An 18,397-nucleotide genomic window follows, 5' to 3' on the forward strand; every position below is an offset into this window, starting at 1 on the left:
ATCTCCACACGTGCACGCGTTGCCATTGAAGGCAATGGAACGCTTGCACGTTTTTGGCCGCAAAGCTGTGCCGATGACTAAAGGTCTCTCCTAAGCAGCGCATGCGCGCTGCGTAGGGGAGACCTAAAAAGGAGGAAAAGGAGAGACAATTCGGGTCCAGAAAGTGGGTTGGAAACAGCAAATAACGGTGAACACGGTGCCCTGGGAAGTAGAGGCCTGAGGAAAAGAGGCTGGTCAAAACTTTGCAACTGAGCACGGACAAGACTAAGCGAGGCAAAGCAGATAAGGCTAATACTGCGTGCAGAGAGACGTGGCCCTGCGTAAGCAGCCGAGCCAGGTCTGGGTGTGGTTTGCGGGGTTTGCCCAGAGTGTTTCCAATCGGACTCTACCCACTTACCATTGCCTCCTCGCCTCAGCACAGTCCATCTCAGTACAGCTTTGAACTCACCTTCGCCTAGAACTAGGCCCAAGCAGGCACAACCTTGTCAACCCTGGCAGAGCAGCAGCATTACAGCAGCATAGTACCACAGTGTCTTGCAGTAGTAGTACCAGAAAGGAAACAACAGCATAAGCCCTTTGTTCCAGTTCATGTGAACTTGCAGAGACAGTTGGGGCAAGAGAAAAACATGAACTACGGCAACCACAGCCTATAAAAACTTACAAAGCTTATTATAACCAGCAGCTCTTAGCGGAAAGAGTTTGATATCTAGTGCAGAAGCACCTGGCCAAGCTGTACTTTTCACGCAACAGTAACACCAGTACACATTGTGGTGCCCATCTTCTGACGAAGTAACAAAGACAGGGCTAGTGCTGAGCCTTGTGACCAGAAGACAAAATCCTAGCGAAATATTAGCGGCGAGAAAAAGAGCGAGAATTTTCTTACCTGTCGCTTGTCAAGTCAAGGTTCTGGACCTCAAGTTTAGACAGTGTGCGTAAACGTGGCTTATTTTGACCCTTCCGCTACCCCAAAAGGTCTCCGGTGAAGTAGTGATAGCAACATTGGGATCAGGCTATTGTGGGCACCAATCAACTGTGACGGAGGAGACGGGAGAGGGCAAAAGATTGAGAACTTATAACTTAGCGGAAGAGTGACTAACGTACTCAAACGGAGAGATCTATAAACATCTTGAAACCAGTCCGGGAAAGTACATGTTTCAAGGAGGAGATGAACCAAAAAATAAGAACGCAAGCAAATCCCACATGCAAGAAAGCTCCGTGGCACCAGGACTGAAACCCACATTAAGTCTCTCGAATATACAAACAGTCAGTCAATAAGTCTTTATTCGATTCACATCATAAAAGACACTGTACACATATTAAAAACAATTCATATAAAAATAATTCATATTACAATACAAGATAAAACTTCTAAAAGCTTAAAATGTTACATTATATGTTGATAAGTCATAAGTAGTCACTGACATAATAAAATACAGTGAGGGACACACCAATTAACCTGATAGTCCATAATATAGTGCTTGATAATAACAGCTAAAGCCTTATAAACACAAATCATGACTTAAGTTTCCGTGCCCTAAGGATCCATGCCCAGCTAATACATTTGGCAACACCTATTGCTACAGGTTTTGTTGTATCTGTTTTCAAGATTCTACTAGCAACCTGTGCAGAGCGAATGCTCATTAGTCTGCAAACAGGTCGAAGCCAAACACGTCGAGGTAGTAGGTAAGTTGGGCAACAGAAAAGGAAGTGGTCCATGGATTCAATCATATCTACACAGAAGGGGCACTTATCGCTACCAAGAGGACTCCAGCTTTTGGTGAGACCTCGCAGTGGTAGGGCGCTCACTCTAAACTGGTGATACAGTTTACGATCAAAATACTTCAAAATGGTATCCCAGTAACTTTCGTAGACAGACTCATCCTTAAAAACTAGAAATGAAGCAGTCATCGAGGTCCCTATAAGGGAAGCACATCTCCTGTTCTTGATAAAGCCCCAATAGGTATCCTTTAGGACATTTTTTGATGGAAAGACCACAGTGTCTGGGTGAGCCCATAGGTCACCCATCCCAAGATCGGTCAACAAGGTTTTAATACCAGACAACCAGGGTATCCTATGCGAACCCTCCAGCCCTTTAACCTCAAAGAGGGCTTTAGCATAGATCGATAGTTCGGGTGTAGTCCACAGGCGGCGCCAAAACGCCAAGGGTCTATACCCTGCCAAATCCTCTATAGGCTGGATTCCCAGATCGTATAATAAGGGAATGCGCGGAGTGGATTGTGGAAGCCCAATAGATGACCGGAGAAATTTATTCTGGGCAGTCATCAACTTGGTCAGGTTACTAAAACCCCAAATCTCAGCACCATATAAAATGGCAGGCAGAATCTTGGAGCCATAAATCTTCATTAGGGGAGCTATTGGTTTTGTTAGGGAGTGTTTATGCTCTTTCAGCAAAGCTCCACCTAATTGGGTATGTTTAAGAGCGAGAAGATCCAGCTGGTAAGACCAGCTGCATGTCTCGCTGAAGGTAACCCCTAAGTAGGAAAATACAGCCGTTTGGTCCAAACTGACACCACCCAGACACACCTGCGCCTTAATACACCGAGGTCCGCGAAAAACCATAAACTTGGTTTTCCCAACATTTATTTCCAACTCATGTTCGCGACAAAAGATCTCAAAGTGAGACAGGGCTAATTGCAAACCCTGTCTCGTCTTCGAGATCAAAAGGGTGTCATCTGCGAATATGAGTAGGGGAATCTTCACTCCAGCCAGGGAGGGAGCATCAGTAGGAGTGTTGTAAAAATAGTTTGTAACCCTATTAATGAATAAAGAAAACAATGTGGGAGCGAGCACACACCCTTGGCGAACACCGTTAGACACTTTAAATTTGTCCGTCACCTCCCCTGGTTTGCCCCAGCGAACACGGGCATACGTGTTTTCGTGGATAGTAACCAGGAAGGAGACCAATTCTTTTGGCATGCCCATCTCCAAGAGTGCTTCCCATAGCTTGTCCCTCGGCACAAGGTCAAACGCGGACCTTAGGTCCACGAAGGCCGCATAAAGCTTGCCACCCCCCAGAACAACTACCTTCCAATAAAGGAGTACTACCCTAAATGCTTGGTCCAGGGTCCCAATATGTGAGCGAAACCCCGCCTGAAGGGGGGACAGCACGTCAAAATCAGTCATCCAGATTTGAATACGACCCAGTACAAGACGGGCTATAATTTTTTGTACTGCGTCAATGAGACTAATAGGTCTATAGTTGCCCGGGGCAGAGCGATCGCCTTTCTTATAGATCGGCAATATCTCTGCCCCAAGCCACGAGTCAGGGACAGCAGCACCACCGCGAGGGCATTTGCCAGCAAAGTCAAGTACGGGATCCATATATCTTACTCCTGAATAAATAAGTCATCAGGGATACAATCTGGACCTGGGGCCTTACCACTCTTAATGGATCTTAACACTAACTTAACTTCACAGGGGGAACATTCTAAAGGGATTTCAACACCAGATGGACAGGTGATATAATTACCCATCCTATCACCAACCTTAAACTGTTCCTCGAAATACGCAACCCACTGTTGCGGCTCAACTTGATTAGTGGGGCGAATATCTGAGGGGCAGTTACCCCATTTAAGAAGATGCCAAAATTGGACCATGCTACGGTCATGGCAAGCCTGATAGAAATCCCTCCAGCGATCCTCATCCCAGTTTTGCTTGGCCTTAAGTTGGGCAGTTTTATATACAGATCTACATTTTCGTATCGTGAGTGGAGAGCCAGTTTTAATGGCCTGAATCAAAGCACTTTGGGCCAGTCTACAGTCCTTATTGAACCATGTGCGGAATCTCAACTCTTTGCCTTTACCGGAGGGGGGATGGGTCTTAACAAAAAATGGTTTGAGTTTGACAAAGAGCATATTGTGAATATCCCGAATATTATCCTTAATCATGCATTGAGACTTCATCTGATTAAGTGTGGCCAAAGTATTGTTAATTAATTTTCTAATGGCAACCCGTGAAGTTTCACAAGTGGCAATTTTCGGCCATCTCACCCTTCTTAGATCATTTGTAAGGATAACATCCATAGGGGTACAGTCATCAAGAGTAGTTTGGGGAACTGCAAAGCTGTTATCGTTAAAACACAATGCAAGAGGATTGTGATCGCTCTCAACTCTATTTACTACCACCATATCGTCTATGAGCGACCCCAATTCCAGATTGACTAAAATATAGTCAATTCGGCTACCTGTTCTGCCATTATCAAAGGTCATCCTCCCAAACCTATCCGATTTTGTTCTCCCATTAACTGCTCTCATGCCCTGATTTAGACACAAGCCTTTCATAAACAGGGCAGCTTGAGTCCATTTACTTATAGGTTCCAGCTCCAGCACGGGAACACCCCAGGAGGAGTCTTCATCCTCGGTCTAATCCCCGCAATTAACCCCCAAGGGCTCAAAACAGACATTAAAGTCTCCAGCCACAATCTTATTAATAGAATTTAGTACAGACCCTAAAAAATTCTCCAGAAGGAGACAAGTGGGAGAACATTTGCCACCCGGGAGACCCCTTACATAGATGTTTATTATAAGGAGATTAAGGCCATTAGGGATTGGAGCCTAATAATCAAAATATCTGGACTATCGATTGGGACCTCTGTCACCGTGATGCCTTCACATTGACGGACCCAAGTGGTTAAACCACCCATGGGTCTGCCCCTATGACCCTTAACAGCAGGCTTAAAGAAGTTCAAAAAACCTGTGCGGAAATGGGGAATCAATGCCCAGGTCTCTTGAAATGCCCATATCTCAAACTCATCTATAAAAGTAGCCCAATCAGGAATATCAAGCCTAGACCCCAACCCTGCGATGTTCCAAGAGCCCATTTTTAATAGAGGGTTTACAACCCCAATTTCCACTGCTTGTCCTGGAACAACCAGGGAATCATTCATTTCAGCAGAGGGTGTCTGAATAGAACCAGATGGGTTAGACATGCAGGAAATAACATTAAGAGGTGGTAACTTAGTAGTATTATCCGGGCTCTGGTGGCAGATAGGACCCAAAGACCCAGGAGCTAACGGTAGAGAGCATGTGATACCAACCATACGTCAATCATTATCCTCCAATGATGAGATGATATCAAAGCGATTGGAAGTCACAATGGGCAGATTAGACCTTACAGGAAAAATTGAAAATCACGATTGTCCCGTATAGGCTGTATAGAACCTGGCCTATAAAAAAAGCCCAAAGGTAGGATTTTAATTGTATTAGGAGCTGGGGGTAGATGGTGAGCAACTTCCAGTATATATTTAACCAAAGCAGGTGACTTAAAACTCAACACCACACAATCCCCAGAAAGGGACTTATAAGACTGTCCAATCCAGTTAATACGCCTAACCATGTTAAAATCATCAAACAGGGCATTACTATTTCCAATTTTAGAACTTAAATAATGCAGAGATTTATTCTTGAGGTTTGACCAATGTTCGTAGGTTCCTTCCGAGAGTGGTGGAACATTAGCCAAGACTATAGAATAAGGGGTGGCTTGGGGAGGGAGATGTAAATTGGAGGGCATTGTAGAAACCCCAGCTACCAACCCCTCATTACCAGCCCTGTTACTCTGGGGGGGGGGCATCTTTGCACATCACAATGATTGATGTTACCCCTAGCAGTAGCCACTTCTAGGCCTGTATCATAGCCCTTCTCTTCCCCTATAGATGGAAGAGGTTGCAAAACCCCCTCTGACCTTGATGGTCTAACTCTACCGGCCTCATTAGTCACCCCCACTAATGACACCCCATTTGTTCGTATGGGAGGCCCTGCGGCTGGGGGCTTGTCACCAGCAAGTCTAGCTTCCAATATATCCAACCTACCGGCTACCAGATCCAATTTGTGGAGTACGGGGGCTAGGAGACCAGCTAGGTGGTCTTTAAGACCAACGAGTAGTAAATCCAGAAGAGGCTGGAACTGGTCCTGGATCGGGAGAGTAGTGTTATAATCGGAACTACGTCCTTCAACAATGGTTCCACTAGGCTCAGGATGAGACGACACAACAAGAGGCTTACTGGTTCCTTGACCTCTCTTGTTTTTACTGGTAACTTCTTTTTTTTGCCTTTGTGAGCCAGCCTCCCTCTTGTGGTGACCCTAGTAGGACTCTGGACAACAACACAGGCCTGGGCGATATCCAATGACTCCTGAGTAGGGAGAATAGGCAATGGGGGGATAGTGGTGCCATCAACTATACTAAGATGACCAGAAGCAGGCGAATCCATCTGTAACTGGGCACATGGGGGGGAAGAAGAAGCAGGATCTAAAGAGAGTCTGCGTTCCACCGCTAAGATCTCAAGATTCAGTGCTGACTCAGCTCATATTAAATAATCATCTAGAGTCCCCCCCGCTGCCTTATCGCCTGCCCTCCTTTTGGACATGTTACGGGGCAAAGGAAGACCGATCTTCTCAGTGAGCAACCCACCTTCCCCTATGGTGTCACAATAGCCTATGGTAATACACAACAACAAAACAAGGACTGAGGGATAGGTAGAGTAGTTCGCCTGCGACCGTTCCCCACTCAACCAACTCACTGTTCCTGGTCTGAAGCCTCCTGAGCGCCGATCCCCTCACGGCAGCATCGGTTGATAAAATGGCGTGATCTAAGCCCCACCACAGAAATTAGGGGCTAAGCCCAGCCCAGCCTTATCCGGGCTTTAACGGGCAAGGACGGGCCCGCCCTTGGCCCGGGCTTCGCCCGGGCGCTGCCCGCGCGCATCCCGCGCTGCGGTAGGCGTCCTGTCCTTATGAGGGATTCCCCTCAGCGGACGATGTGCGCGCTGGGAGCGCAAGGCCTTCTGGGGGATGTGGTTTGTTCACTCCAACAGGCCGGTGCAGTTCCCCTCGTGGCCCTGGGGGCTCTGGTGCAAGGCGAGCCAAGGAAGATAGCAGCAACACTGGACAACAACCGTTCCCCTCACGGTAGGCAGGGTAAACTTCTTAGCGCGTCCCGCGCTGCGGTAGGCGTCCTGTCCTTATGAGGGATTCCCCTCAGCTGACGATGTGTGCGCTGGGAGCGCAAGGCCTTCTGGGGGATGTGGTTTGTTTACTCCAACAGGCCGGTGCAGTTCCCCTCGTGGCCCTGGGGGCTCTGGTGCAAGGCGAGCCAAGGAAGATAGCAGCAACACTGGACAAAAACCGTTCCCCTCACGGTAGGCAGGGTAAACTTCTTAGCGTGTTCCGCGCTGCGGTAGGCGTCCTGTCCTTATGAGGGATTCCCCTCAGCTGACGATGTGCGCGCTGGGAGCGCAAGGCTTTCTGGGGGATGTGGTTTGTTCACTCCAACAGGCCGGTGCAGTTCCCCTCGTGGCCCTGGGGTCTCTGGTGCAAGGCGAGCCAAGGAAGATAGCAGCAACACTGGACAACAACCGTTCCCCTCACGGTAGGCAGGGTAAGCTTCTTAGGGCGTCCCGCGCTGCGGTAGGCGTCCTGTCCTTATGAGGGATTCCCCTCAGCTGACGATGTGCGCGCTGGGAGCGCAAGGCCTTCTGGGGGATGTGGTTTGTTCACTCCAACAGGCCGGTGCAGTTCCCCTCATGGCCCTGGGGGCTCTGGTGCAAGGCGAGCCAAGGAAGATAGCAGCAACACTGGACAACAACCGTTCCCCTGACGGTAGGCAGGGTAAACTTCTTAGCGCGTCCCGCGCTGCGGTAGGCGTCCTGTCCTTATGAGGGATTCCCCTCAGCTGACGATGTGCGCGCTGGGAGCGCAAGGCCTTCTGGGGGATGTGGTTTGTTCACTCCAACAGGCCGGTGCAGATCCCCTCATGGCCCTGGGGGCTCTGGTGCAAGGCGAGCCAAGGAAGATAGCAGCAACACTGGACAACAACCGTTCCCCTCACGGTAGGCAGGGTAAACTTCTTAGCGCGTCCCAAACTAGAGCCTGGTCTTCCAGGAAGCGGGAGGCTACTATGGATTAAGAGCAAAACCTCTCCCTCTTGTCAACAACAAGAATTTCATCTTCTAAAAATAGCACTCAGTTCACACCAAAAGTAGCACCCACTACAAGTGATCGTTCGTTCTTCTTCTTTGATCTACTTCGACCACTCAATGAACACTTACACAACCGAAATGCCTGGTCCCCTCAGCCAGCAGAGGTGCAGCAGAAAGTTCTTTCTCTGGAACCTCAAAAGAAAGATAGTGAGACAGAGTGCTGGGACCGATTCACGCTATGGAATCAGACACCCGGCTTAGTTTATTCCAGACTGTAGACACTACATCAAATCTCTTGAATACCAATCTGATATATTTGACATTCAAATAACATTACTGGAATAACTAGCACAATTCACCACGACCATTGACTCTTGATTTGAGAACATGTACATCACGACAAAAGAGTTACTGTATGAGGCCACGAAAACAGCTGAAGTTAACAAACAAAATGCTAAAATGCTAAACACAACAAGCGCTGTATTACAGTACAATTATTGAAAAACTGCATGGACTTCCAGCTATTGTAACTCCATTGGTGGAAGAAATGAAATCCCTCAAGGCACCCCTCACACCAAATACAGATAAGACAGTCTCCATACACACAACAGCGACAGATTCAAAGGAATTGTCACACCAAAGCTGTCCAAAACACTGTATCCCACCGTAATCCGGATTTCTTCAATAACAGCGGGTGAGAAATTCCAAGGTTCGTCGATACTATAATTAACATTACTAGCTTGAAGTCATCAGAACTATCTTATTCTTCTAATAACAGTTTGAAAGTAAATTCCTTAACAGAACTAGTCACCATCTCGTGGAACAAACAAAAGAAAATAAGGAAACAAAACAAAAAATTGGAAAAAATCGAGAAGGCAAGGAAATTAAAAGAATCAACCGTGAATTTTTTTCCAATATTTAAGCAAACAGGGAGACCTGGAACCAATATAGAACAACAAAACAATTCAATTATTTATCAGTACTTAAATGGAGTCGATCGCAATTCCATCGCTCCTCAGCAAATCCATCTGGAAGAGAATATGAATGAACACAATATTAATAAAGCAGAATCAGCATCACCTACTTACATTGTAAGTAAGGCTCAAAGTACCATAAGAGAACAAATAGACACAGTACCAAGACCTCAGAATCTACAACAGGAAAGGAACCCTCCCCATACAATCACATTTGCCATTTCAGCCCAGTCTATTGTGGATAGTGATGTACCACTAACCCTTATTAGAAAGAACACAAAAACAGATAACCCCACCAAGGAGTTGCCACACAAGCCTAGTGCAGACTACCTTACATATGGACGCACTTGTAAAACAATGTATCCCTATAGAAAATAAGTCTGCAACTGATATTGATTCAGTATGTAAAAATATAAATCAAGAGATGTTTCGAAGGGAAAATACTAAAACCTTATTTCATATCCGTTATAAATCACTGGGTAAAAATTATATTTTATATAGATCCAACATCTTGGAACTACTGGAGGCACAGGAAGATTTAAAACATCTATCACCCACATGTATAGAGGCAATAGTGTTCAAGAGTGGAAATCCGTATGAGGCCACATTAGTAATTTGGTCATCTCCTAAAATTGTAGATTTGATTACATCAAAGCGTAGTATTTTCGTTGACTGGTGAATCACAATATCAAAGGTAACTGAGGAAAAATATCCGTCAGTTTCATTACCTATTGATCAAGCATTCTCATCAGTAAAAGATAAGACACAAACTGAGACAGGACAGTTAATGACCATCTCTCTATTGAAGAATGGGAAAGGTGCAGTTGGCATTGGCCATACCCCCACAATGGAGCTACTAACAATATCACTGAATCAATCACAAGAACGTATCTGTTGATTCTCCAACATTGAACACTATGACTCATTGGACTAGAATTGGCTTGCCTCAACGCTCCAAATAAAATAGACTGACATGATCAAAATCCTTCTACTCCTCATTGGAAAATCAAGCCTTGAATTCAGCAACATTTCTGGGAACAAAAACTAGCTAACACTAAAGTTTCAGAAGAAAAACAAGTTGCTCAACGCCATAGTCCATAACCATAGTTTCATGGAACATTGCAGGCATAAAAAAATTGCACACAGATCCTTAACTCAAAAATTATTTAAAGAGCTTTGACATCGTATGTTTGCAAGAGACGTGAAAAGAGGGAGAACAGCCGTTAGGAGGCTATGTAGAAATCGGCACTGCTGCACAAAAATCAAAGAAAAATGGACATCCAAAAGGGGACTATCAATTTATGTATCATTAGATACAAGTTTCCCTTATACTGGCCTTTCAATAAATGCAACATCTATAGAATGAATAATAATAAACAACTGGAACTATGGAAGCACCCTGGGCGTAATTTTTATTTTAAATATATAATTCATCCCAGTTCAGTTAAAAAACAAAGGCATATAAAATTGATACAACATTTTCTCATGGAATTGGAAACCCCACACCATGACATCCCACGTATAGTCACTGGTGACTTTAATGCAAATTTGACTAATCCTCTGGGGAGAAATGGCAGCCAAAAATAACAGACATGTACTGGGGAATTTCAATTCAAATCTCCAAATTTGTTACAGTAAATAAACCAGATCATGCATTACTACAAACATTGGAGGCACTCGGACTCGGGGCATTGAATGGGCGCCCCCATGGAGACATCCTGATGACCGTAATGAGAAAATCTAGTAAAACAGATGCAGTACTAAATTATACATTTGTATCACTTAAACTATTCCATAAGATTTTGTCCTATAATATAATTGCAAAGTGATCACTCCACACAGGCCAGCAATATAATAAATTATAACGCAAAGTGTCGGAGTTATAAACCAACTGACGTGCAAGATATAGGGACCAACTGGAAAAAAAACAGATGGAATATACTGTCAACAACTAGATATGAGATCTGGTAACAGACTGGCTGAATAAATAATTGGGATTTTAAAGATCCAATCATGGCCTGGACAATGACACAAGAAGAACTTAAAACCACCTTAACAATAACAAACAAAAAAAGGATACCGTCGCAAAGCCCAAAGAATCAAATCCTGTATTCAAATACCCTTAAACAACAACAAAGGGCCCTGGACAAAGAAATTGAATCTATCAATTCCCAATCAGGTCCCCAGGCACATTAAAAATGCAGAGATCTTCGTAAATCTTACAAAAAAGCGATTTGGGAAGCAAAAGGGCTAAAACCGACCAGGATTGGATAGACATAAAAACAACACAAACTCTTTCTGGAGACTAATACATCAGTTAGACCGAAACTCCACAGGGCAGTTGGTAACAACATAACTGAAAAATCATGGAAGACATACATAAGTACCCAAATATGACACACAAGACGTGCATGCCCCAAACAGCATAAATACCCAATGCGAAACATCGCTCACTTTGACCCAAAATGAAGTTACAAGAAGGATTGGGAAAAGTAGCGGTTACGGTGCACCTGGTCCAAATGGCCTCCCCAGGGCCAAATGTAAAGAAGATCAGTATTTTTCGAGCTTCCACTTTCATACCGTGTTTAACTTCTGTCTAGCGACAGAGTTAATCCCTGAAACATGAAGTGGCTCCATCTCTCAGCCAATACATAAGAAAAGCCCTTATTCTTCCCCAGATAGCTTCCGTATGATTGCTCTCATGGACACAGATTCCAAAATATTTGCAGGCCTCATATTGACTGATCTGGAAGAATGGGCTGAAAGGAAAAATCTAATCCCATTTAACTACATAGGGTTTAGACCAAAATCAAGTACTGTAGACAACTTGGTAGCGCTCACAATGATCATGGATAAATGTATTTTGAAAAAACTGCTTCTATACACATGCTTTGTGGATTTCTCCAAAGCTTTTGATCAAGTCAACCGAAATCTGCTATGGAAAAAGCTGATTAAATGGGACATCCCTACAAATCTATTGCACGCAATTCAGCTCTTATACACGAACAATTGGGCCCAGGTTAAACAAAGGGCTGATAGACAAAACCCTAATACAAAGAGGTCTGAAGCAAGGCTGCGTTCAGGCACCAAATCTTCTTAACCTTTTTCTGGCGGATCTAAGCACCTATTCAGACTCAGCTAATTCCCACCCTCCCAGTTTGGTGGATACAAAAGTGACCTCATTACAATACATCAATGATTTATTCCTGCTGAACCTAACTGGTTTTGGACTCCAAAACTCACTTAGTCACCTAGATCTCTACTGCACTGAAAAATAAATGACTATTAATTTTACAGAAATACAGGCTGTGATTTTCGGCAGGAAAATCAACAAGAAGGGGAGCTGGTCACTGGATGAGAGGACAATTCTCCGAGGTACGTCATATAAATATCTCAGTGTTTGGCTACAAGATTGATTAACGCTTCAACTCCATCAGAATACATTGAAACACAAATCGCTTCCCTAATCTCAGCTTTCCAACAACTATATCGAAAATTACAAAGCCCAACCTTTCAGCCACTATTTGCAGCAATAAAATGTATTCCAACTCTTTGCTATGGTACAGTAGTCTTCCTTGGAAAGTTCAGGACCTTTTTTAACTCCACACAAAATAAGGTCTTCCGGCTCTTGTTTCATCATCCCCAGAGCTCATCACCCTCCAAGATTCGACTATAATTTGGTCTGACTAACCAAAAATTGGCTCAAACAGGCTGCCTTATTAAATATATGTCATCAATAAGGGCTGCTGGTGAAACCACACTCTGTGCCCTGCTTATTTTTTCCATTCTACTCTCTTCCCTAGCGTCCTGCCCCTTCTGCCGCTTTCCCACCGCTACTGCCCCCGCAGCCCCTCCCGGGTTTTCCCGCTCCCGCCTCCAATCTGTCTCGCCCTCCCCGACCTCTACTTAATGGAGGCCGCTGTGCGGCTGGCGTGCCAAAGGCACACCAAAGGCAAACCTGTCTACGCCGATCCGCGACCCGACCTCGGCCAGCGCCGGGAACACTGGTCCTCTGACCTTCCAACGCTACAGCTCCGTGGCTCTCCACGCACTCTACGTTGGCAAGAATAACAACTGAAAGCTCTCCTCACCTCTTTACACCCACGGTCCTTTCACCTGCCAAAACTGCCGCCACTCCATCATCTTCGCCGAGACCCAGGACCCACCTCCACCGACCAGCAACAACTCCACCGCAGCCCAAACCCTGCAATGCATCCTCCTCAATGTCCGCACCCTCCAAAGACGCACCACGGAAATCTGGGACTTCCTCGACAGCACCACACCTGACATCTCTTTTCTTACTGAGACCCTGACAAGCCTCACCTCTGGACCAGACATTGCAATCGCCATCCCCGAAGGATACAAAATCACCCAGAAGGACCGCCCAAACTGCCCCGGAGGCGGCATTGCCATCGCCCACAAGGCAAACCTCCGCCTGAGCACGTACACCGATGGGACCACCGACCTAATGGAACACCTCTACTTCAAGATACACGTCAACCCGACCACCACCCTCCAAGGCACCCTCATCTACAGACCTCCCGGACCCCTCACACCTTTCTCTGACTCCATCACCAACATCATCACCCCACATGCCATCACCTCCACCAACTACACTTTGCTGGTAGACCTCAACTTCCACCTCGACAGCCGCCAAGACCCCAACTTCACCTCCCTCCTAGAAAACCTCCACATCATCGGACTCAATCAGATTGTACCAGGACCAACGCACTCAGCAGGACACACCCTCAACCCCATCTTCACAGCAGGAAACTCCATCTCCTTCAGCCACACCTCCAAACTCCCATGGACGGACCACCGCAGCTTCCACTTGACCAACGAAGCAAACATCTTCCGTAGACACCCACCCCAGCTCCAACGTAGGAATTGGAACAAGATCTCCGACGACCAGCTCGCCACCACCCTCAGCAGCTCTGTTCCCACCACCTCAGATGACGACCCCACCACTGCTGCCCGTTCCCTACACAAATGGATCACCGACTGTGCCAACACCGTCGCCCCCTCAAGGTATCCTCAAACCCTCACGCCAAGAAGGCCAGCTGGTTCTCCACCAAACTCCGGGAATCCAGACAAACCTGCAGACGCCTTGAAAAACTATGGAGGAACTCCAGAACCCCAGCTGACCTCAACAACTACAAAACAGCCACCACCGCCCACCACAAACTCATCAGACAATCAAGGAAGAAAGCACTCCAGGACAGAATCTCCACCCACGTACACAACAGCAAAGAACTCTTCGGCATCATCAAAGAGTTTGCCTAACTCAACAGTGAGTCCACCAACATTCCACCCTCCCAGGACCTCTGCGACAAACTCAGCGCCTTCTTCCATCACAAAATCAAGACCTAGATCTATGACAACTTCAACGACAACAACCTCCACGAGGAACATCCCCCTGCCCCCCACTCCCTGCACCACAGCTGGACCGCCCTCAGCATCGAAGACACCCTGAAGACTATGAAGACCACCCACTCCGGGGCCCTGCCCCCACCACATCTACCACAGAGCCGCAGACATCATTGCCCTTGAGCTACAAAGAATCATCAACCACTCCTTCGAGACCGCCTCCTTCCCCGAAGACTGTAAACACGCCAAGATCAACCCTCTCCTGCAAAAAACCCTCAGCAGATCCCCCTCAAGAACTTCAGACCGATCTCCTTACTTCCGTACCCGGCAAAAGTAATTGAAAAAGCTGTCAACAGCCAACTCACCTCCTTCATCGATGCGTACAACATCCTCAACTCCTCCCAATCAGGCTTCAGGATAAACCCCAGCACCAAAACAGCCCTCATCGCCGTGACAGACAACATCCGCTCCCTCCTCGACAGAGGAGAGACTGTGGCCCTCATCCTCCTGGACGTCTCCGTGGCCTTCGACACAGTCTCTCACCACACCCTAGCCTGCAGACTCCATGTTACAGAAATCCGGAACAAAGCTCCCGACTGGATCTGCTCATTCCTCTCCGGCAGAACACAGCGGGTCAGACTCCCTCCTTTCCTCTTGGAACCCAAATCGACCACCTGCGGAGTCCCCCAATGATCCTCCATCAGCCCACTCTGTTCAACGTCTACATGGCCCCGTCAGATCACACGGACTAAACATCATATCGTACGCAGAGGACACTCTTCCTATCCAACGAACCCCTTCATCTTGAAACACAACTTTCAAGAAGGTATGGAAGCTGTTGCCAGTAGGATGAACAACAGCTGCCACAACTAAACTCAGACAAAACCGAAGTACTCATTATAGGCCACATCTCAAAGCCTGGAATGACACCTGGTGGCCCCCACCCTTGGGAATCCACCCCCACCCACAGACCATGCACACAACCTTGGAATCATCCTGGACTCCGAACTCAAAATGGACCGCCAGATCAATGTCGTCACCCCTTCCTGTTTTCACACCCTCCGTCTCCTACGAAAAATTTTCAACTGGATTCCCCTCGAACACAGGAAAACCGTCACCCACGCCCTCATCAGCTGCAGACGGCAACGTACTCTGTCACGGGATCAACAAGAACCTCACCCGCAAACTCCAAAACATCCAGAATGCCTCCGCCAGACTAGTCCTTAAACTACCGCGCCGCTGCCACATTACCCAACACCTGCGGACACTACACTGGCTCCTCGTTGAGAAGAGAATCACTTTCAAGCTTCTCCCCCACGCCCACAGAGCCCTCACAACACCAGCCCCACCTACATGAACCACCGCCTCTCGTTCCAGGCACCCCAAAGATCCCTCCGCTCAGCCCAGCTTTCCCTAGCGATAATGCCGCACATCAAGAAGACCAGAACAGGATGCCGTTCCTTCTCCCTCCTCGTGGCCAAGGCTTGGAACACTCTCCCTCTCCACCTCCACCAGACACCAACTCTCTCCAAGTTCCTGAAGGACCTCAAGACCTGGCTCTTCAGTGAATCACCATGAGCGTACGGAAACTGCACGAACCCTGGTGGCCCTGGAAGACCTCAGGACCTACTTGGCTTTCAACGAAACACCGTGAGTACCAAGGAGCTGGTGCCCCCCCCCCTAGAGGCTTGAAACCCTTCCGGGTGAGTAGTTGCACTTAATAAACCCCTGATTGATTGATTGCTATGGAAACAAATCCAAAATAAAACACAATTGAATTCAATTACTTGGGCCCGGGCTCTCGAGATAGCTTTAAAGGTCCTGAAAATAAAAGAAGCTATGTTATTCAGCACTACCTCATTACTCCTTTAAGAAAGTAATTAACAAACAAATAAGGATGTTGTCATGGCACAAAGATAAAGAGGAACGCAGTAAAAGAAGACACGCCTGGACAATAATTGATTCTTATGAGCAACATAACCCACAGAAATATTTAACAACATTATTAATATCAGTCCGTCAGTCAATAGAGCTTTATTTCGGCAAATCAGCCATAAAAGCAGTACAATCAAAGAAAACACATAAAAACTATTATCTTATAAATTGTTAAAACTAATAATTAATATCATTTTACAAAAATAAGCAACTTCACTTAAGATTTGGCGTATGTCAAACCTTAGAATGTATCCCTAAATGGCAACCGAGACCACAGTATACCAAGTGCAGACTATGTCAAAGACATGAGGAAAGTCTAACTCATATTTTATCAATTTGTACCAAATTATTAACTGAACGCAAGATCTTACTGAAAAGACATTTTAATTTACATGGCATCAGAACCTGTCGACACGCCTTGCTCTTTTGCATGAAAGGGGAGTCTCCTCAAATAATAGCAGCTTTTCTAAGAACATTCTTAAAGCGGATCAATTATTGACAGCAGAGGAATTGATGAATAATATGTAATCTATCAACTATTTAAATGTAACGTCTGCATTTTTAGATGTACACTGGTTTTAATGCCATTACAAATGCACTTTAAAAAACCTCACATGATCATATCAGAAGAAACATTTGAAACAGGTGATATAGGAGGGGCACTGTGTTATTTATTTATTTATTTAATTACTTTGTAGCCTCAAGGTGATTTTGCACGAATAAGCTTGCACTTTAAATAGACAAAGGCAGGAAAACGAATGGTCTTTAAACAAACCGATAAAGCTATTACAGCTGTTTATAATGAATATTCTAACACGCATTTAATTGCTTTTAATATTTTTTAGCCATGGTATTTTTAACTGAAAAGTGTTCGAAATGTAAGGTCCGAAAGAAGTTGTTTACATTTAATGAATTTGTAAACATGTTTTAATTGGTCTAGTAGTGAAAAGATTATGAATTTAATTAACTGAAATAAATGACTTTGCCTTTGGAGCGGATGGACCTTTTGTCCCAGGTTGAGGTTTGTCATCAAGTCAGGATACATCAATTACAGTGAAGCACATTTGGCCTCACAAGCAGGACAGAGAGTAGAAGATTTTCAAACCAGGAAGGTTTATTTGCAGATTAGCAGATTTACAAACTCAAACCATTCAAATTAGTCATGACTCAATGATCATCTTAAAGCTATAATTGTCATTATAATTTAAAGCGATTCAAGACAGCAAATCCAAAGATAGACTGTTTAGAGTCATCATGAGCAAATCAAACGAATTTGTTTCCCCTGAAGGGAAATTCCCAAACGTGCTACGCCTAGGGAGCTGTAAGGATGAAGGGAAATAGGGCTGGAGGTTTACAATTTCGTCATTTTCTTTTTTCCACAGGCAATTTATTCCCGGAACAAAGGCCCAGCCCGAAATGCATCGGGATAATTGAATCATTGGAATGAAAGATTCTTTCCTCTTGTATACATCATTGTAATTGGTGAACAAAACAATTTCATATGCCATTAAAATGAATTAAATTTGAAGAATCAACATTTGAACTAAGGAGTGTTTAATCTTAAAGGAACTTTGATAAACTGGATTACTTCCCGAACCAGGGACTATGGTAGTGCAGCAAGGGGACGCTGCTCCCTACATGGAGGGGGGTTTGCAACGTATCCGTGTTTCAGATAACGGCAGCTTGTAACTTTCATGGGAAGCAGTTTGGACCTGTGCTCCATATGTTTTCCACCTAGGTTGTTGTTGCATGTAGCTCTGTGTTACCTCTTTATGCGTGTGGGGCCTTACATATGTTGGAAAATGTTGCAGCGGGTATGGGATTTGCACTGCACAGATTACTGTTGCAAACTCAAGTACAAGCTGCACTCCAGCGCATGGACCTTTTGTCCCAGGCTGAGGTTTGACATCAAAAAGTCAGAAACATATCAATTACAGTGAGGCACATTAAGCCTCATAAGGGCAACAGAGAGTAGTAGATTTGCTAACCATTAAGGTTTATTTGCAGATTAGCAAATTTACAAACTCAAACCATTCAAATTAGTCATGAGTCAATGATCATTTTTTTTTTGTTGAAAACATACTTTATTTGTCAAAAGCACATAGAGCGGAGCTCTGTAACCCAGAGGCTTCCGTAGAATCAATATACAATATCATGACTTGAAACTATCATTTTAAAGTATAATTAT

This window comes from Triturus cristatus, chromosome 5_2, assembly GCF_964204655.1.
Source record: "Triturus cristatus chromosome 5_2, aTriCri1.1, whole genome shotgun sequence".
NCBI lineage: Eukaryota > Metazoa > Chordata > Amphibia > Caudata > Salamandridae > Triturus > Triturus cristatus.